At 42.7% G+C, this 18,681-nt stretch overlaps 1 long non-coding RNA gene across 1 annotated transcript; it reads right to left on the minus strand.

The window, feature by feature from the left end:
* Window positions 1-5,957: 5,957 nt before the first annotated feature.
* LOC141088372 (uncharacterized) lies at window positions 5,958-17,522 on the minus strand. Its single transcript, XR_012231932.1, has 3 exons — window positions 17,290-17,522; window positions 12,843-12,937; window positions 5,958-6,058 (listed from the first exon to the last, which is right to left on the minus strand). It is a non-coding gene; the product is annotated as an uncharacterized lncRNA (long non-coding RNA).
* Between the last annotated feature and the right edge of the window lie 1,159 nt (window positions 17,523-18,681).

Consider the following 18,681-nt stretch of genomic DNA (forward strand, 5'->3'; position numbering starts at 1 on the left):
GGGCAGAACAGAGTCCTGCAGTGCGCAGGTGTCGGGAGAGGTCCGGCGCCTGCGCACTGCAGTATTCTGCTCTGCCCACAACAGGGCAGAGCAGTGCGCCTGCGCCGGAGCCACTACTGGAAGGGAAGAAGAGGACGGCATAGCATTAAGATGGGAGGCGTCGGACCGGACCGCGACACCCATCGGACCGGACCGCCCCCTCCGGTGAGTATAATCTAATGTGTTTTTCTTATCTTTCAGGTTACATCAGGGGCTTATCTACAGCATTACAGAATGCTGTAGATAAGCCCCTGATCGCGGTGGCCGCATCTTATGGCGCTAAAATGGGGTGACAGATTCCCTTTAAAAGAGACAAACTTTTTTTTAGAATGCAGCCCCTGGGATGATGAGCTGGATGCCCCCAGACCCTGTCCCAGCACAATTGTAAACTGATTTTGCCATGTGAAACTGTGGCAAGCCTTGCAGTTCACTTACATTACACTTACATTAAAAATATAGTATTACATTGCGGCCATTAAGATGAATGGGCTTACTTTTGATACAAGGATTGCTTGAGTTGGCCAGAGGGATCCATTGATTACTGAGTCCATCTGCATTTCATTTTGTGCCAGTTTTTTTCATGGAAAAAAGTTATGCATGATGCCTTTTTTCTTCCTTCTAAAAATGGCTAGATAAACAAAAGGGTCCAATGTGAAGCAAAAAAAGAAGAAATATGCAGCACTCACCAATGTAGCTGAAAAACTGTGAGTCTTTATTTCACATAATTTCCATCAAATGTGTGGACATGCAGGACGTGGAGGAATGCTAGGGGAGGGAGGTGCCGGACAACGGCCGTTTCGTGATCACTCGCTTCTACGGGTCCAGGTGACCCGGCACCTCCCTCCCCTAGCATTCCTCCACGTCCTGCATGTCCACACATTTGATGGAAATTATGTGAAATAAAGACTCACAGTTTTTCAGCTACATTGGTGAGTGCTGCATATTTCTTCTTTTTTTGCTTCACATTGAAATATTCATGTTTTTTCATGCAAGCACCTCCATTTTTTGACTGAATCATATGCCGCAATACTTCAGATAAAGAGCTCCGTCTGGTAATGTGGTGATTTGTGTGCCCTAGTATGCCGTTCATCTGTTTGCTCTTTGCTGGGATCAAACAAAAGGGTCCCACTGCATACATTTGCATCACTTATGCAGCAGAACCATTTATATACAGTCATGGCTGAAAGTGTTGGCACCCTTGACATTGTTCCAGAAAATGAAGTATTTCTCCCAGAAAATTTTTGCAATTACATATGTTTTGTTTCCTTTATGTGTATTGGAACAACACAAAAAAAAAAAAACCAGAAAAGAGGCAAATTGGACATAATTTCACACAAAACCCTAAAAATGGGCAGAACAAAATTGTTGGCACCTTTCCAAAATTGTAGGTAAACAACTTTGTTTAAAGCATGCTCGTACCAACGCACCTGTGGCGAGTAACAGGGGTGGGCAATATTACAATCACACCTGAAACCAGATAAAAAGGAGAGAAGTTGACTCAATCTTTGTATTGTGCATCTGTGTGTGCCACACTAAGCATGGAGAACAGAAAGAGGAAAAGAAAACTGCCTGAGGACTTGAGAACCAAACTATCTGTTGACATTTAAATGAAACACTATGGCAGGAGACCTAGGAAGACCCCACTGCTGACACAGACTGTAAGGCTATTTGCACACGTTGCGGACTCTGCTGCGTTTCCGCAGCGTTTTTGGCCCTGCGGAAGTGCAGCAGTTCCGCAGACATGGTACAGTACCATGTTAGCCTATGGCATTTCAAATCCGCTGTGCTCATGCTGCGGTTTACAAACCGCAGCAGGTCAATTGTTTGTGCGGATTCCGCAGCAGTTTCACCACCTTTAACATAGTAGAGGTGTTAAACCGCAGGGCAAAACCGCAGGCTAATCCGCAGGTCACTTTACCTGCAGTTTTACCTGCGGATCCACACGGAAAAACCCACAGGTGAATCCGCAGTGTGTGCACACAGCCTTAGGGACGGCGGAACGCACTAAATATAAAACAACGTAAAGTGCGTTCGCCGCCCGGGGTCCACCGTGCAGAAAGTGTTAACACTGCTGCTAGCTAATGGCGGACGTACAATATGGCGGTATTACACACGCAGGTTGAACGTGACCCAGGTGCGCTGAGCGATCTCTGTTTACTCACAGAAATGCCTTAAGTGAAAAACACAAAAATGTTGAGCCTGTCACTGGTCTCAGAAAAGTGCACGCACGGTATATGGTCACAGGAGCTGGACCCTAGGCAGAGGGTCTGCGTCCGTCTAGACCTACCGTGCGTGCGGTGTCGCAACTGCGGACGCCAAGAGGAGCTGCAGACTGCAGCGTGGCAACAGACACTGCCGCTAGTAGACAATGCCTGGAAGCAGGCACACTGTCGGACGCTAGCACTGTGGAGGATGCTGTATTGGCTTGTAGCTTGCCACTGGCTGGCGCTGACTCTATAGCTAAGTCCCTATACACACTCGTAATATCAGAGGGAGGGGATCTTAATGAGTCATTCGCAAGTTCATGCATCCATCACCATTCACACAGTAGCAACTAGAGACTATACTAGCACATGGCCGAGCAGCCATGCGAATCTTTTATAGCCAGGACCTTCCGGAAGCTTCCAGATCCCTGAGATGGACCAATCAGATCTGGAGAAGGACCTGGACATGTGGCTCCCGATCTCCAATGGGAGATCGTCTCGTGAGAATGCTCAGTGGAGCGACAGAAGGACTTAGCCTCAGGAGCGATTTGCTGCTGAGCAGCCTGCATTGCCATTGCTGACCCAAAGGTGGCAGCAATAGCCAGCCCCACAGAGCAGGTCTGAGCAGAGCGTCTGGGAAGCCAGGATTGCTGAGCAATCTCCTCTGCGGTTGAAAGACAATGGGAGACCGCAGAATGTGAGGCGCTGGATTCCTGTTGAACCGCTGCAGGAACCTGACGCCCAACAGAGACATAAAGAAGCTACACTGCAGTTTGCCAAAATGTAGGCGTATAAGCCAAAATCCTCCTGGGAAAGCGTCTTGAGGATAGATCAGACCAAGGTTTTTGGTGAAGCCCATCATTGTATTGTTTCCAAAAATGGAATGAGGCCTACGAGGAGAAAAATACATTACCTTCAGGCAAATATTTTGGCGATTCAAAGATGTTGTGGGGTTGTTTTGCGGCCTCTGGCACTAGGTGCCTTGGCTGTGTGCAAGGCATCATGAAATGTGAAGGCTACCAAAGGATGTTGGGTTGCAATGTAGTGCACAGTGTCAGAAAGCTGGGTTTGCGTCCTAGGTCATGGGTCTTCCAGAAGGACAATGACCCAAAACATACTTCAAGAAACACCCAGAAACAAATGTGAACAAAGCGCTGGAGAGCTCTGAAGTGACCAGCATTGAGTCTGGATCTAAATCCCATTGAACACCTATGGAGAGATCTTAAAATTGCTGTCGGGAGAAGGCGCCTTCAAATATGACAGACCTGCAGCAGTGGTCCAAAAGTCCAGTTGAGAGGTGTAAGAAGCTTGTTGATGGTTGTAGGAAGCGATTGATTGCAGTTATTTATTCCAAAACGTGTGCAACCAAATATTAAGTTGAGGGTGCCAACAATTTTGTCATGCCTATTTTGGAAGTTTTGTGTGAAATTAAGCCCAATTTGCCTTTCTTTCTCTGTTTGTTTTTTTTGTGTTGTTCCAATACACACAAAGAAAATAGATGTGTGTATAACAAAACATGTAATTGCAATAATTTTCTTGGAGAAATACTTCATTTTCTGGAACAAGGGTGCCAATATTTCCGGCCATGACTGTGCGTGAATTCTGTGTGTTTCTAAGAAAGTAACAGACAAACAGAATATCAAAATGCAATGCGAAACACATATGAAGGTACGGCAGGGCTCCATAGAGGTCTATGAGTGCCAAATTACAGCTTCACAAACCTGGAAGTACCGAGCAATAGCTACATAAGACCAAAGGATATGTTCATACACACAAAAAAAAGAAATGCACAGCTGAAATAAGGCTTCCTAACATAACTGCATGGAACATGATGAGAGATTTTTCTTTACCACAAAACAGGCTCAATCGTAACTGAAGAAAAATAAAATAAAATCATTTAACCCTATGTAGCATAGATTACTCATATAATAGCCTTTCTAGTAAGGTGACACACCTGTTGAGTGGACACAGTTGATGGGTGATTAGTTTTAGCATGACACACTAATGTTGAAATATTGCCAGAAATTAATCCAAAATAGTCACTAAATCTGTCTGTAAATCAATGTAAGCGACACCTATAAAAATTACAGTTAATTTACGGAGTAATCCATGTTTACTGCTTCATCTCATTTTAACCTTCTTTTGTTACTTATGAGTTCTTATGATGTGTCTGTCCTGTGATCAGGATGTGTGTGTCTTGCTTGACTAGACAGGATTTAATGGAGTGTAAATCACACCTAGTTTATATAGAAATATTGTGTCACGAAAAAATGTAACATGACAAATACAGATGTAAATAGTACAGAAAAGAAACAGAATGGGATAAACATAGAAATTGATAGAGCCTTTGGTTTAGTTAAAAAAAGGAATAGCCACACACTGCCCCTATTGACGGAAATCTATATGAACTGGGCACATACTTGCGAGATTATCAATTAACAAAAAATATAAAATCATTAATTTTTGATATCATATTAGGAAATGTTTGCACCCATGAATCCCTGGCCAGTTGTTGTAATGCATACACCTGCTCATTATCCTCCTTACTGGACTAGAAGCATGGACAGCATGATTATCATTCTCCCACATATCTCTGCCTGACCTTAGGACTTGAACCCAGCTATTCCTGAAATTATGTTTTTGGTACATGATTTTGTCATTGTTCTCAAATCGCTGGTTCTCACCTAGCAAGCAGACATCTCTATGCTCAGCTTGCTCCACCAGCCAGCAGTTGTCTGTGGATTTTTGCAGCGATGGCCAGACCTGGGGTGAATACTAGAATCCCCTCCGGACATGCTAAGCAGAGTGGCTTGCACTTTATCTGTCTATGGTAGCCTATTTGAATTGACCCGAAGCCAGAAGTTGTACCCAGTCTGAGGACTAATGACAGGGTGGCTTAGAGGGCAATTGGAGTGCACGGGACCCTAATTAAATCACCAGCTTTTACCCGTCCCTCGAAAGTGATTGTATAGTATACAGCTCTGGTGCACTATTGGATTGACCCTTTGTGTCCTCAACCAGCTTTTATTTCACAAATACTTTGCTGATTAATCCCTTGGATGCCTTTCTGGACTTGATTTCTAGACCATTTGGATTATTCTTCTGCACAAGCCTCTGGACTTTTGCAATTTTATTACTTTCCAAAACTCTTTTGTCGTCACTCAGCAAGTTGTAACATCTTTCCTCTGCTCACTCCGTGGATACAACCTTGGGGCCTCTGCATCAAAGACCAGATGCGAATACAGGGAAGAAAGGATGATTACCAATGTGATTTAGGGCCTAATAAGTGGATTGGCTTGTGCCAAATCTTCCTTTTATAGCTGATGTTAGTTAACAGATTCACTAAAAAAATACAGTGGGAAAAGAGCTTAAAAAAGTTGAAATTAGCGTCTTCCATTTTAAAAAAAGATAAAGCTGGATGGGGACAATGGTTCCGAAGCAATCCTATCTGACCCTCCACTGGAATAGATGGCCATGCCACCAATATTTTATCTTGATGATCTAATAAAGATCAAGATATTTGAGGAATGACACACTGTTCTAGTGGCATTATTAATATGTAACTATGTTTCATCATTATTATAGTATTAGAACTCTTTGTGACTCATCACTATAAAGATTTTCTCAATCATTATATCATGTACACACCTCATTATGTAATTTTTAGAAATTAATTTCCAGGCTACATCAAGAAATTTAGATGTAAACATATAGCTGAGATCAAATGTCCAGGGTTTTGGGACTGAGTACAGACGAGTGGATAAAGGAACTGTTCTTGCCATATTTCAGAGTGGTGAGGATGAGGAAGCAACGACCTGTAGCATTTACAAAAAAAAAAAAAGAATCAAGATATCTTTTTATATCACATTTTTTTTACAAGAATTTACTCTAGTTCTTAGATATTGTATGTTTCTGAGGGGTCTGGGTGACAACCAAAGTGATAAATCTCATAAGTGTCCCAAATTCCTAAACATCAAATTTGGCAAGTTGGATTCAAAAGTTTGTATCATAAGTATAAAATGTATGTAAACAATAAAGTAGTGTGCATCAACATTTATTCCAGTAGAACATATTTCATGCATCTTCCTATATCTGGATGCTCCTGATCTACAGTACATATTAGGCTGTGCAATGTTGGTGGACCTAGTCTACTGACAACTGGACGATTGCAGAAACCCGACCATTCGCTAACCCTACGACCCTATGGTGCGCCTAGCATTTTATCTACTGTATAGCTGTGCAATAATTAGGCAGGTCTCGTGAAATGGTGACATTTGAGAGCTGCAGATATGGTCATAATGTTAGCGGTAAAGCAAACAAATTGGCATAAAAGTACAACTAGTCAGCCAATGTTTACAGTATTTTTTATATTATTAATTTATTAATTCTACACTTTTACAAAAAATACATTATTTGCCCTTTAACAGTTCACAGAATTACAGAAGTGGAATAATAATGTAATAATAGTTCAAATAGTCTTAAGGTAATACATATCACAGAGGCAGGGGTTTCTATGGGGCTCCTAGAGAATTGGGACCTGCACCAGGTTGCCTCCATCCAATTACTTTTAGCATGTACAATGCCCAATTTCTAACAAGTTCACTTACCCCAGTTATAGTAGATAATGGAAGGGTGAATTTAGACAGGTATTCTTAGGAACACTTATTTCTCAGCATGTCTTAACGGCAATGACTCGTCAGACAAGCAAAATGCTCTCTCTTCAGGTAAGATGACTTCTAAATAAGCTTAAAAATTATTGTTCTGCAGCACATTGTTCTGTGTATTGTCCTGCGCGACGGGACATGTGCTGCTAAAAACATGAAGTTTTACAGTGGTTTGTGAAAATATTCACCCACTTGCAATTTTTCGTATTTTGCTACATCACAGCGTGGAATTTCACTGTTTTTTCTTCAGAGTTTGTATCAGTTCATGTAAAGGACATGCCTACAACAGTGAACATTTAGTTTTCTTTTTTTTGGTGAAGTAAACAACAAATAGGACAAAATAACTGGAAACTTTAGCATGCATACCTATTCACCCCCTAAAGTCAGTACTCTGTAGAGCCTCCTTTTGCGGTTATTACAGCTGCAAGTCACTTTAGATAAGTCTCTATCAACTTTCCAATCTTGGCACTGGGAATTGCCCATTCCTCAAGGTAAAACTGCTCCAGCTCCTTCAAGTTAGATGGTTTCCACTGGTGAACAAAGTCCAATCGCAGATTCTTAACTCTGCTGTTCTGTTCCCATGTACTATACACTTGTATTGCTCCTGGGTCACTATGACCCAGTTTATTAAATCTTGATTTTAGATACTCTAACTCAATTATTTTTATACCCTTTGCTTACTAGACTGTATGGGAACATGTTTGGAAATAAAAAAAAAAGAAAAATGAATTTGAAATCTTTATTTTTTTTTATTCAGAAAAAACTTAGTAATAAGCAAATTAAAAATAGCACACTACACATATGTGGTAAAAAAAACAAACCAAAACAAGCAAATCAAACATTTTATGAAAAAAAATTAAAGATAACAAACACTTCAATTTGAACATATTTACATGGTAATATTACTTTATGTATTTTTGCACGAAGAACAATAAACATGGGCTTTGCATAAGAATTTTTTGCATCCAGAACATGAATACTTGTTTTATTATCAGAAGAATAAGGGCAATAGCTGCACCTTTTTCTTCTTATTCTTGCAGCACCGCTGGTAGAGGCCGTGGGGGTAGAAGTGCTTGTGGAGACCATGGTTTCACTTTCCTGAGCATGTTTCTGAATGCTCTGTACAAGGCCTGCTGCTCTTTCCATTCTGGGTGTTACCTTTCTTTCCTCAATATACGGCCTAACCAGTGATTTTCCAAGTTCTTCTATAAAGAGTCTTTGTTTATGGAGTTGTTTGTATTCCAATTCGGGTTGATTTCCCTCCACAACACAAAAGCATTGTATGCCGACAAATCCAGAATGTTGTAAAACTGAATCATAGGCCACCGATTTGTTTTTCTTTTGCAGGTATATGTACTAATGAGCTGATCTAATGTGTCTACACCACCTTTGATTGCATTATAGTCCAAGATCATGTTAGGTTTTTTATCTTCCCGGGTATTTACTGCATTATCATGGTGGTTCGTACTCATTAATATTACTTGTTTATTTTTTTTTGGAACATAAGCAACAATTGTATTTGCAGTAAAGTAGAACATGGAACTATGTACATTTCTTTTACTCAAGATACCTTGCGGTAGTTCAGGCTTGTTTTTTCGGGTCGTACCCAACATGGTAAGTTGTCGTTTTTGTAACATTTGCCCTAGTTGGTAGGAAGTAAAAAAATTATCACATGTGACATTTTGAGGCCTTTAGAGCTCAGCTTTACAAAATAAGGCCCTATTACACAGCGCGTTCTGCGCAGTCCGTTCTGCGCAGAATATACACGTGTAGTGCACACCTAGTGATCTCTCTGGATGCGCTCTACATTTTAGTATAGACTGCGCACCAAAAATAATATAAAGCCATTTTTATGGTGCGCAGATCTCAATGCATACACCCGGCAGAGCGCGTGTACGACCCCATTGAAATAATTTAGGAAATAAACAAATTGATATACAATAGAGTAGATGCAATAAATAGACCCAACTGAGGTTATAACTCCTTTATTTCACTGAAAATATGGCCTCACAGCTGTAAAAAGTGATGCCGGGTCACTATGACCCAAACACGACAAGTGTACAAATTGGCGTGTAGCAAAAAGTAAACACACAAAAAAAAATACTCATAGATAGGTCCCCCCAAATGAGGAAAAGTCAAGTAACCTCAAGTTTTAGAAAATTATAGAAAAATATCTACAGGGCCACACAAATTCTCTATGGGGTCACTATGTCCTGAACAGAACAGCAGGGTTCGATTAAGGTATGGGTTTTGACTAGGCCACTCCAAAACATTTACACTTTTCCCCTTAAACCACTCAAGTGTTGCTTTATCAGTATGCTTTGGGTAATTGTCTACCCCTTCACTCAGTCCATTTTCCCTGTCCCTGCTGCTGAAAAACATACCCACAGCATGATGCTGCCACCACCATGTTTCACTGTGGGGATGGCATTCTTGATGTGATGAGCTGTGCTGGTTTGACGCCAAACATAGCGTTTACCTTAGTGGCCAAAAAGTTCAATTTGGCGCTCATTTGACCACAGCACCTTCCTCCATACATTTTGGGGATTCTCCCACGTCTTTTGGCAAACTCAAAATGAGCCTTACAGTTTTTCTATGTAAGTAAAGGCTTTTTCCTGCCCACTCTTCCATAAAGGTCATGTGGGCAGATGCTCCAGTCTCTGCTTGCGAACTCTGCAGCTCCTTCAGGGTTACCTTTGGTCTCAGTGCTGCCTCTCTGATTAATGCCCTCCTTTCTTGGGCTGAGAGTTTTGGTGGGTGGTCCTCTCCTGGCAGGTTTGTTGTGGTACCATGATCTTTCTATTTGATATTTATGGATTTGATGGTGCTCCGGGAGATCATAAGTGGTCGGGATATTTTTTTATAGCCCAATCCTGACTTGTGCTTCTCATCAACTTTGTCCCTGACTTGTTTGGAGATCTCCATGGTCTTCATGGTGTTGTTTGGTTAGTGGTTCCTTCATGCTTCATGGTGTTGCAGCCTCTGTGGCTTTTCAGAAAAGGTGTGCATATACTGAGTCATATTACAAGACTCGTTAAAGGGTTGATTGTGACTTGTAGGATCACTACTACCAACAGGTGGCGTTAAAGAGTTCAAGTCCTCTTCCTCTCTGCTGAGGCAATTTGCATATACTGACAGACATGTGACCCTTACATTGCAGGTGGAAGTTCCTTTCACTAAGGATGTGACTTATGGAGGTAACTCCTTGCACCAGAAATTTTTAGGTGCTTAATAGGGGTGAATTCATATGAACATGCCAATTTTATTTACCATATTTTTTGGACTTTAAGACGCACTGGACCAAAGGACGCACCGCAAATTTTCGGGTGAAAAATAGTAAAAAGAAGTTTTTTATAAGATGGCAGTCCATCATATAGTCTGAATTTAAGGTATCTTACCTGGGGGCCAGCAGTGGTGGAGCCAGGTCACAGAAGGCATGGTCCAAGGAAGGCCTCAGGAAGCCGGGTGTGGCAGAAGTGAGGCAATGCTGCCGGCCCTGGGTGAGAGAAGAGGGTATCCCAGTGGTGCGATGCTGTGGGACCGGTGTCGGTGGTGAGGCAGAGCAGAGTGCATTGTGTGGAGCAGGGTTACTTCTTCAGGGTGACGGTGGCGGCAGAAGTGTGGTGATGCTGCGGCCCTGTGTCGGCAGTGAGCAGAATGGAGTGATCCTTGGTTTCCTGACAGCCATTTTCCTGAAGTTGTGGGCCGCTGGAGGAGGTGCGTGCACAAATTGAGATCTCTGACCAGCCGAGATCTCAATCTGCACACACGCCGCTGGAGGCGGCCATTTTCCTGGATCCCACAGCCTCTTAGAAATTGACCGCCAGAGGCAGCGCATGTGCAGATTGAGATCTCAGCTGGGCCGAGATCCCAATCAACGCATAATCCCTGGAGGCAGCCCGCAGCTTCCGGAAAATGCCCGCCGGGAAATCAATGATGAACTCTGTTCTGCTCACTGCCGACACCGGGCCGCAGCATCATCACATTTCTACAGCCACCACCTCCCTGAGGAAGAGACCCTGCTTCATCACCGCAGCAACCACCCGGTAAACCTGCATTCAGACTACAAGATGAACTCCCCCATTTTCCTCCCAAAGTTGGGGGTGGGAGGAAGTGCGTCTTATAGTCCAAAAAATATGGTATTTTATCCCATAAATGTAATTTATGCCTATATTTTTCTCATTTGCTTTCACTAACTTAGACTATTTAGTGCTGATGCATCACACACAAATCGGATTTCAAAAATATTTAAACAGGTTGTAATGTAAAAAAATAGGTAAATAGCCAAGAGGGTGAATACTTTTGCAAGTCACGGTATGTGCATAGATTTATAGTACTAAAGATGGTTCTGTGTACATGGAACTGCAGTCGGTGTGTCTAAACAGGCCAGTCAGTAAATGACTGCCGATCAACTTTTATGTAAGTCAATTGTTCATTGTTTAACAGCCATTGTCGGTTTGTCTAAATGACCTTTAAGGCCGGGATCACACTTGCGATTTAAACGGCCGAGTCTCGCATGGTAATACACGGCGCTGCCGCCGGGACTCAGGAGCGGGGCGTGCAGCTCCATGTATTGCTATGCGGCCGCACGCCCCGCTCCTGAGTCCCGGCGGCAGCGCCGTGTATTACCATGCGAGACTCGGCCGTTTAAATCGCAAGTGTGATCCCGGCCTAAGAGTGCATTTTCAGGTACAGAAATCTGACCAATTTCTGATCTGTCAGACTAAAATTGGTGTGTGCTAATAGCCATTTGATTTGTCTGAAATCTGTATAAAACTGTTCTGACATTTGAGGAGGCTCACAATAGATGAGGGAGACGAGAATATTTGTTAGTGTAAACGGCTAATAATTGGTCTGATTGGTCAGATTTTTGTGTTTGCAAACCCAGGTATTAAATGCATGGCAAAAAATAGCTGTAGGGTTTGTTCATATGATCCATTCAGTGTTTTTGCCTCGATTTTCACAAAAAACACAGCTAATACACATCTGTTTTAAAGCATTTTTGGAAAATCAAACCAAAAAACTAATTGCAAATTTATCATATGAATATACCTTAAAGGGGATATCTGTCTTTGGATTATGACAATATACATATGGAAAAAATATCCTAGAAAAATATATTTGACTCTAACGCAAAATGTACTCATTTATTTTGTTCTGAAGACTAGTCAGGGACATACACAAAAATGAGATGACTTCATATGAAACATTAAGTAGACTCCCTTTCTAATGCTAATTAACACGACTGCATCATAAAAGTTAGGGGATGGAGCAAACCTGGTAAATGCCCCATTTCCCTAAAGCCCCCGTTACACACTGCGATATCGCTAGCAATATCGCTGTAAAGTCACCGATTTTGTGACGTAGCAGCGATATTGCTAGCGATATCGCTACATGTGATACTTACCTCCGGCCGGCTCCTCTGCTGATTATCGCTGGTCGCGCGAGAAGGTCCCGGATCATTTCTCGTCAGGCGCTTCCTGTGGCGCCGACGAGCGACGCGTGGACGCGGGTGGGAGGACGTCAGGATCGCCGCATCTGACAGGTATGTAGCGACCCCAGCGATGTCGCTGGTGAGATCTGCCTGTGTGGCAGCTCACTAGCGACAACTTAGCGATGCACCAGCGATCCATATCGTTGTCGGGATCGCTGGTGCATCGCTAAGTGTAACGGTACCCTAAGGGACCCATGGTATGTATTACCTTAAGGCTTTCTGAACTAATGCATAATTGTTCCACTTCTGTGGCTGCATTTTATTCTATGTAACAAGAGCACCATTGAAAAATAATTATATTTATATGATATGCTCATTATCTGACTATAAATTACTCAGCTAGATATCTGTCCCAGTACAAAATGGAAAAATAACTCAACATCATTGTCCCAGCTGCAGAATTTTTTAGCAGCACCTGCTTCTTCCCACTTCATTTCCTACCAATGCCTCTTCTGCTCACTGTTTGACACAGGCAGGACAATGAGTAGCACAGCATTCAGTCCTTTGTGGAAGTGTTCAATGTCCATCTGTCATTTCTATATCAGAAAAGAACAAGGGGAGTCAGCTGTATAATAAATCATTTAAACCCCCTATACACCGTGTTACAGACCCTTGAAGTCAAGACTCCAAATGTATTTGGCATTTCTACTCAGTTCATTAGATAAAAAGTATTTGTTTTGCACAGAACCCAGAGTGAAGAAAGAAGTGAAGAATTCACATACGGCACATCACATTTCAGGATCTCATCTGAGCCTTCTGAATGGGGTTGTCCCCGGAAAAAAAAATGTGAGTGTTTTTCTGCCATTTCAGTCAGAAAGGCGACTTGTTTTTCCTTTCAGCTTTCTGAGGCTTCTCTGCCGTGCATCATTTTTGCGCATGTAAGCCTACTAGAGGCGGACACTCGAACATAGTAGACTGCGTCTGGGTGTCCGCCTCCAGTAGGCGTATACATCCGAAAATAATGTACAACTGAGAAAATGGTCGCACTGCGGCACCATTAAAGTCTGTGGCCACAGACTTCTCTAAGTTGCATAAGTCCAAATCCCGTTTTGCGGGGGGGTTTGGATGTAAGCCCTGATGGGGCCACTGAACGGGTGCCTAAACGCAATGTGAAACCATCCAAACATCAGTGTAAAATATACATGAAGTAGAAGAAGGACCATGGTCAACATGGATGTATAGTTCGAATATCTTTCTCAAAAAAGTTAAAAGAGGGGGGAGGGCAAGACAGTGGGGAGTGGGGAATGTTTCCAAGAGAAGGGTAAGAAGAAGTCACTCTAGTGGAAAGTGATTAAATTGTTACAAGCAGCCTAACTACTGGTTGAATGGGTGGCTTGGCAAAAGGAGTATGACTACTGTACTTTACCCAAGGAGACTTGACAACCTTGAACTTCCAACCTTAGTGTTTAACAGAGCTGTAAGCTTTTTATTGACCATGTACCAAGACAGGCATCTTTTCACTCTTGAGAAGTCTAGCTTCAAGGTTTTCCAGGCACAAGCAATGGTTTGTATTCCGGTCAGAAATATAAAGGAAATCAAGGTCATAGCGTTCCCAGAGAGACCAGGGATATGTTTGTTGTGCAAGTCTTCCCATGTTTTTTTAATAATGTTATAAACTGTAGAGGAAAACATAAATTAGTATAGTTTAGTCCAGAATTTAAGAACTTTGAGACAAAGCCATCAGTTGTGATACTTGTTTCCAAAGGTCTTGTCAGTCTGAAAAAATCATGGAAGGATGACTTGGAACTGTCTATGCCACTGTGTGCTGGGTGAAAGGGGCTGGCTACTTTATCTTTACAAATGTGACGGGACATGATTTTGTGTCTTTCAAGGAGACGAGGATCCTACTGTAGCTATGGGTCTTTAACTTAATGGGCTATTCTCATTATATGAAATAAGAAAACTTGCAAATTTCTTGTAAAAACGAGCAACTTTGCAATTTACATGTTATTAAAAATCCTTTCCATTCTCAAGAACGGAGTCTTTAAAAAAAAGTCTTCTGCTCATTGACTAGGTTACCGACAACCGAGTATCAGAAGTTGGCATCTCCTAGGCAAATCCTTATAAACTCTTTTCTATAGAGCTAGTCATATCGCTGCAGCACACTGTAAGCTCCAGATTCCAGCCAGCTTCTGTAAATTTTGTGCATCTCCAATACTACAGATGCAAAGCTGCCTCTGCTAGCAGCATCGGAGAGCAAACAGTTGGGGCCAGTGGTGCAACAATGCCACTGGTCTAACATGTAAATCATATGGAGCGCATCTCTTCAAACAGAAAGTTAAAAGGAATCTGTCACCCCATTTTGGGCCTATAAGCTGCGGCCACAGCCATCAGGGGCTTATCTACAGCATTCTGTAATCCTTTAGATAAGCCCCCGATGTAACCTGAAAGATAAGAAAAACGAGTTAGATTATACTCACCCGGGGATCCGGTCCGATCCGATTGGTGTTGCGGTCAGGTCCGGCACCTCCCATCTTCTAGCGATGACGTCCTCTTCTTATTTCTGCCGAGGCTCCTGTGCAGGTGTACTTACTCTGCCCTGTTGAGGGCAGAGTAAAGTACTGCAGTGCGCAGGCGCCGGACCTCTCTGACCTTTCCAGGCGTCTCAACAGGGAAGAGAAAGTACGCCTGCGCAGGAGCCGCAGCAGAAGTAAGAAGGAGGATGTCATCTCTAGAAGATGGGAGGCGTCAGACCGGATCGCGACACCCACCGCACCCGCCCTCGCCACCGGTGAGTATAATCTAACTTGTTTTTCTTATCTTTCAGGTTACATCGGGGGCTTATCTACAGCATTACAGAATGCTGTAGATAAGCCCCTGATGGTTGTGGCCGCAGCTTATAGGCCGAAAATGGGGTGACAGATTCCCTTTAACAAGTAGTGAAGCCATGCACTCCAAAAAAAATTAAGAAGAACCCATTAACACTTAGTTTTCTACAAACATGTCGCTTTGCTTTGAGTTGAACTTGTGCAGTTGCTACATGAAGTTCAACTGTGTATAACGAGAGATAAGAAAATAATTTTCCTCAATATTTAAAAAATTGTAATGAATTCCCACAATGTTTCCGCAGCAAATGGTAGACAAACACAAACTTTATACTCACATTTACTCGGCTTACATTTGGAAAAAAACCCAGTGAAATGCAATTCAATATAAAGCTTGAAGAATTTTCTATAATGTGGAATAATGGAAGCAAACAGTTACTCTAATAAATCTACTGTAATTTACTTATCTGTGTGCACATTCGTCTTAGGCCTCTTTCACACTTCAGTTTTTTACAATCAGTCACAATCCGCCAGGTTTTGAAAAAAACGGATCCGCAATTTTCTTTTGAGGATCCGTTTTTTTTCCCCATTGACTTCCATTATTGGCGGATTGTGACGGATTGCCGTCCATTGCATCCGTTTTTTTTGCGGATCCGCCAAAAGTTCCAGTCCGTCACCATCCTCAAAGATTTGAAAACGGAGCTTGCAACTTTTTTTTTCTGTGGCGGATCCTCCACACACTCATTAAACCCGAAATTCTTTCTGGGTGCCGGACAAACAATATTCTCATTCTCACATTCTCATTCTCTCATTCTCTCTCTCTCTCCAGGCTGCGATTCCTTTAAAATTCTTCATTTGTCGGATCCGTCAAAAAAAAACGGACGGGTGCCATCCGTTGTCATCAGTACTAAAACGGATCCGCCATCCGTCCTTTTGGCGAATTGTGACTGATGCAAAAAACTGAAGTGTGAAAGAGGCCTTAGTTGACTTGTTTTGGAACGAAAATTCCTCTATTCTACTATAATGGGGACATTTCTTACACTGACTTTCCAGTGAAGTATTGCATACCAAAGTGAAAGAACCTTTTACAGTGACATCATGCGTCAAGTCAGATGAAAATATCTTCCAAAAGTTTTGTCTATGCTATTCCAGGTCAAAAAGAACATTTTGTAATTATATATCATTATAACTAGTTAATAGGTAATCATTTCCATGATATGACATAGTAATTTCACATGAACTAGGCACACAGAACGTGTGGTCATCTGGTACGAGTTTTCTACTAGGAGCCAAGTCAGTAATCCGTGCACCTAGCACAGCAACGCAGACACGACCTTCCTTCTGGGCTGTGACCTCTGAGGTTAGATTTGGACTTGAGGTCATTATTTAGCTAGTAGAATATATATGATTATAGGGGCAATGATTTGGGCAGGGTGACTTCCTGGTGGTAACCATCCATATAATTACTTGCATGTGTAATCTATACAAAAACACAAAATTAAAACAAATTGCAGACATAGTTCTGATCCTCCCTAACCATATGTATTAGGCTAGGTTCACACTACATGGCATATGTACCTTTGCAGTAGTCTTTTGTATAGGAAAGCAAAGTCTGCTTTGCTTTTTTATACAATAATACAAACGGTATATGCACACATACCGTCCAAATGGAGGTCGAAAGAAAACTTTTTCGGCCTCTGTCTGGTGAATGGGGGCCTCTGTAAATGTTTCATTATATGTTGGAAAACGCTCCAAATGTACACTACTCAAAAAAATAAAGGGAACACTTAGGCTACTTTCACACATCTGTTTTTTTAAATCCGGCACGATGCGGCGAAAATTGTGAAAACCGGATCCGGAATTAGATCCGTTTTTTTCACATAGAATGTAATGATCGCCGCATCGTGCCGGATGGACATGCGGCGCCTCCGGGTTTTGCCGGATGCGGCAAACATGCGCTGTCCGGCGTCTGCAAAAAACGTTGGCTGCGACTTTTTTTGCAGTGCCGGACCGGCTTTTTCAACAGCGCATGCCCGGGCACTGTGAGTTTTAACCCCACAAGTGCCCGGCGCGCATCTCTCTCTCTCTCCCCCTCCCCTTCTCTCTCTCCATATTCTCCATACCTTTCTTTGGCTGGCTCTCTCGTCCCCCGCTGTCTCTCTGGCTGCTCTCTCGTCCCCCGCTGTCTCTCTGGCTGCTCTCTCGTCTCCCGATCTCTCTCCGGCTGGCTCTCTCGTCCCCCGGTGCTGTAGCTCCTTTAAATGTCCTCCAAGCCGCATCAGGCGCCGCATGTACATCCGGTGTCACCGCTGCAGGCCGGATCCGGCGGCCCTGCTTTTCGCTGCATGCCGCCGGACCCCTGACACCGGATGTGTGAAAGAGGCCTTAAGCAACAGAATATAACTCCAAGTAAATCAAACTTCTGTGAAATCAAACTGTCCTCTTAGGAAGCAACACTGATTGACAATCAATTTCACATGCTGTTGTGCAAATGGAATAGACAACAGATAGAAATTATTGGCAATTATCAAGACACTCTCAATAAAGGAGTGGTTCTGCAGGTGTTTTCAATGGTAAACTGAAAAAATTTGTGCACATGCTGCGGATTTGCTGCGGGTTCAAATCCGCAGCATGTCAATTCTTTGTGCGGATTTCGCTGCGGTTTCACACCTTCTCCATTGTAGAGGTGTGAAACCGCAGGGCTAATCCGCAAGTAAACCGCAGGTTTTTTGACCTGAGAATTTACCTGCAGATTTTTCCAAATCCTCGCGGAAAAATCCGCAGGACCTCAAACTATGTGTGCACATAGCCTTAAGCTTCTCTTATATCTTGCAATGTTAAACACGTACAGCTCACAGGCACCACGTGTGTGCTGTACGTGTTTTACACGGACCTATAGACTTGTATTGGCACTTGTCATCCATGCTACTAGTAAAAAATGGAAACATGGACACCTCCATGTGGTTTGCACGGACACAGGGTTCGTGCAAACACATGGACATGTGCACAGCACCATATATTATAATGGGTATGTGTGGTGTCTGTGAAAAAAACGGATGCCACAAGTACGGCAAACATGGATACGTGAAAAGGGCCCGAGGCCATATTCCCACGTTTAGTATTTGGTCAGTATTTTACATCAGTACTTGTAAGCCAAAACCAGGAGAGGAACAAACAGAGGAAAAATATACCGTAATAGAAACAGGTCACCACTTCTGCATATTTCAGCCACTCCTGGTTTTGGCTTAAAATAGTGAGCAAATACTGAACATGTAAAGGTGACTTTACGCCGGGGTCACACTAACCGACGCAAAATACGGTCCGTAGTTTACAGGCGTAATACGGATGAATGACCCCTAAATAGTGCTCCGTATGTCATCCGTAAGCAAGGTGTGGTTGCGTATTTTGCGCATGTCTGCATCCGTATGTAATCCGTATGGCATCCGTATGCAATCCGTATGGCGAGATTTTCTCGCCGCCTTGCAAAATGGACATATAATGGAGCCCTATGATAG

The sequence above is a fragment of the Dendrobates tinctorius genome, unplaced genomic scaffold, assembly GCF_039654945.1.
Source record: "Dendrobates tinctorius isolate UK_male_01 unplaced genomic scaffold, ASM3965494v1 ptg000038l, whole genome shotgun sequence".
Lineage (NCBI taxonomy): Eukaryota > Metazoa > Chordata > Amphibia > Anura > Dendrobatidae > Dendrobates > Dendrobates tinctorius.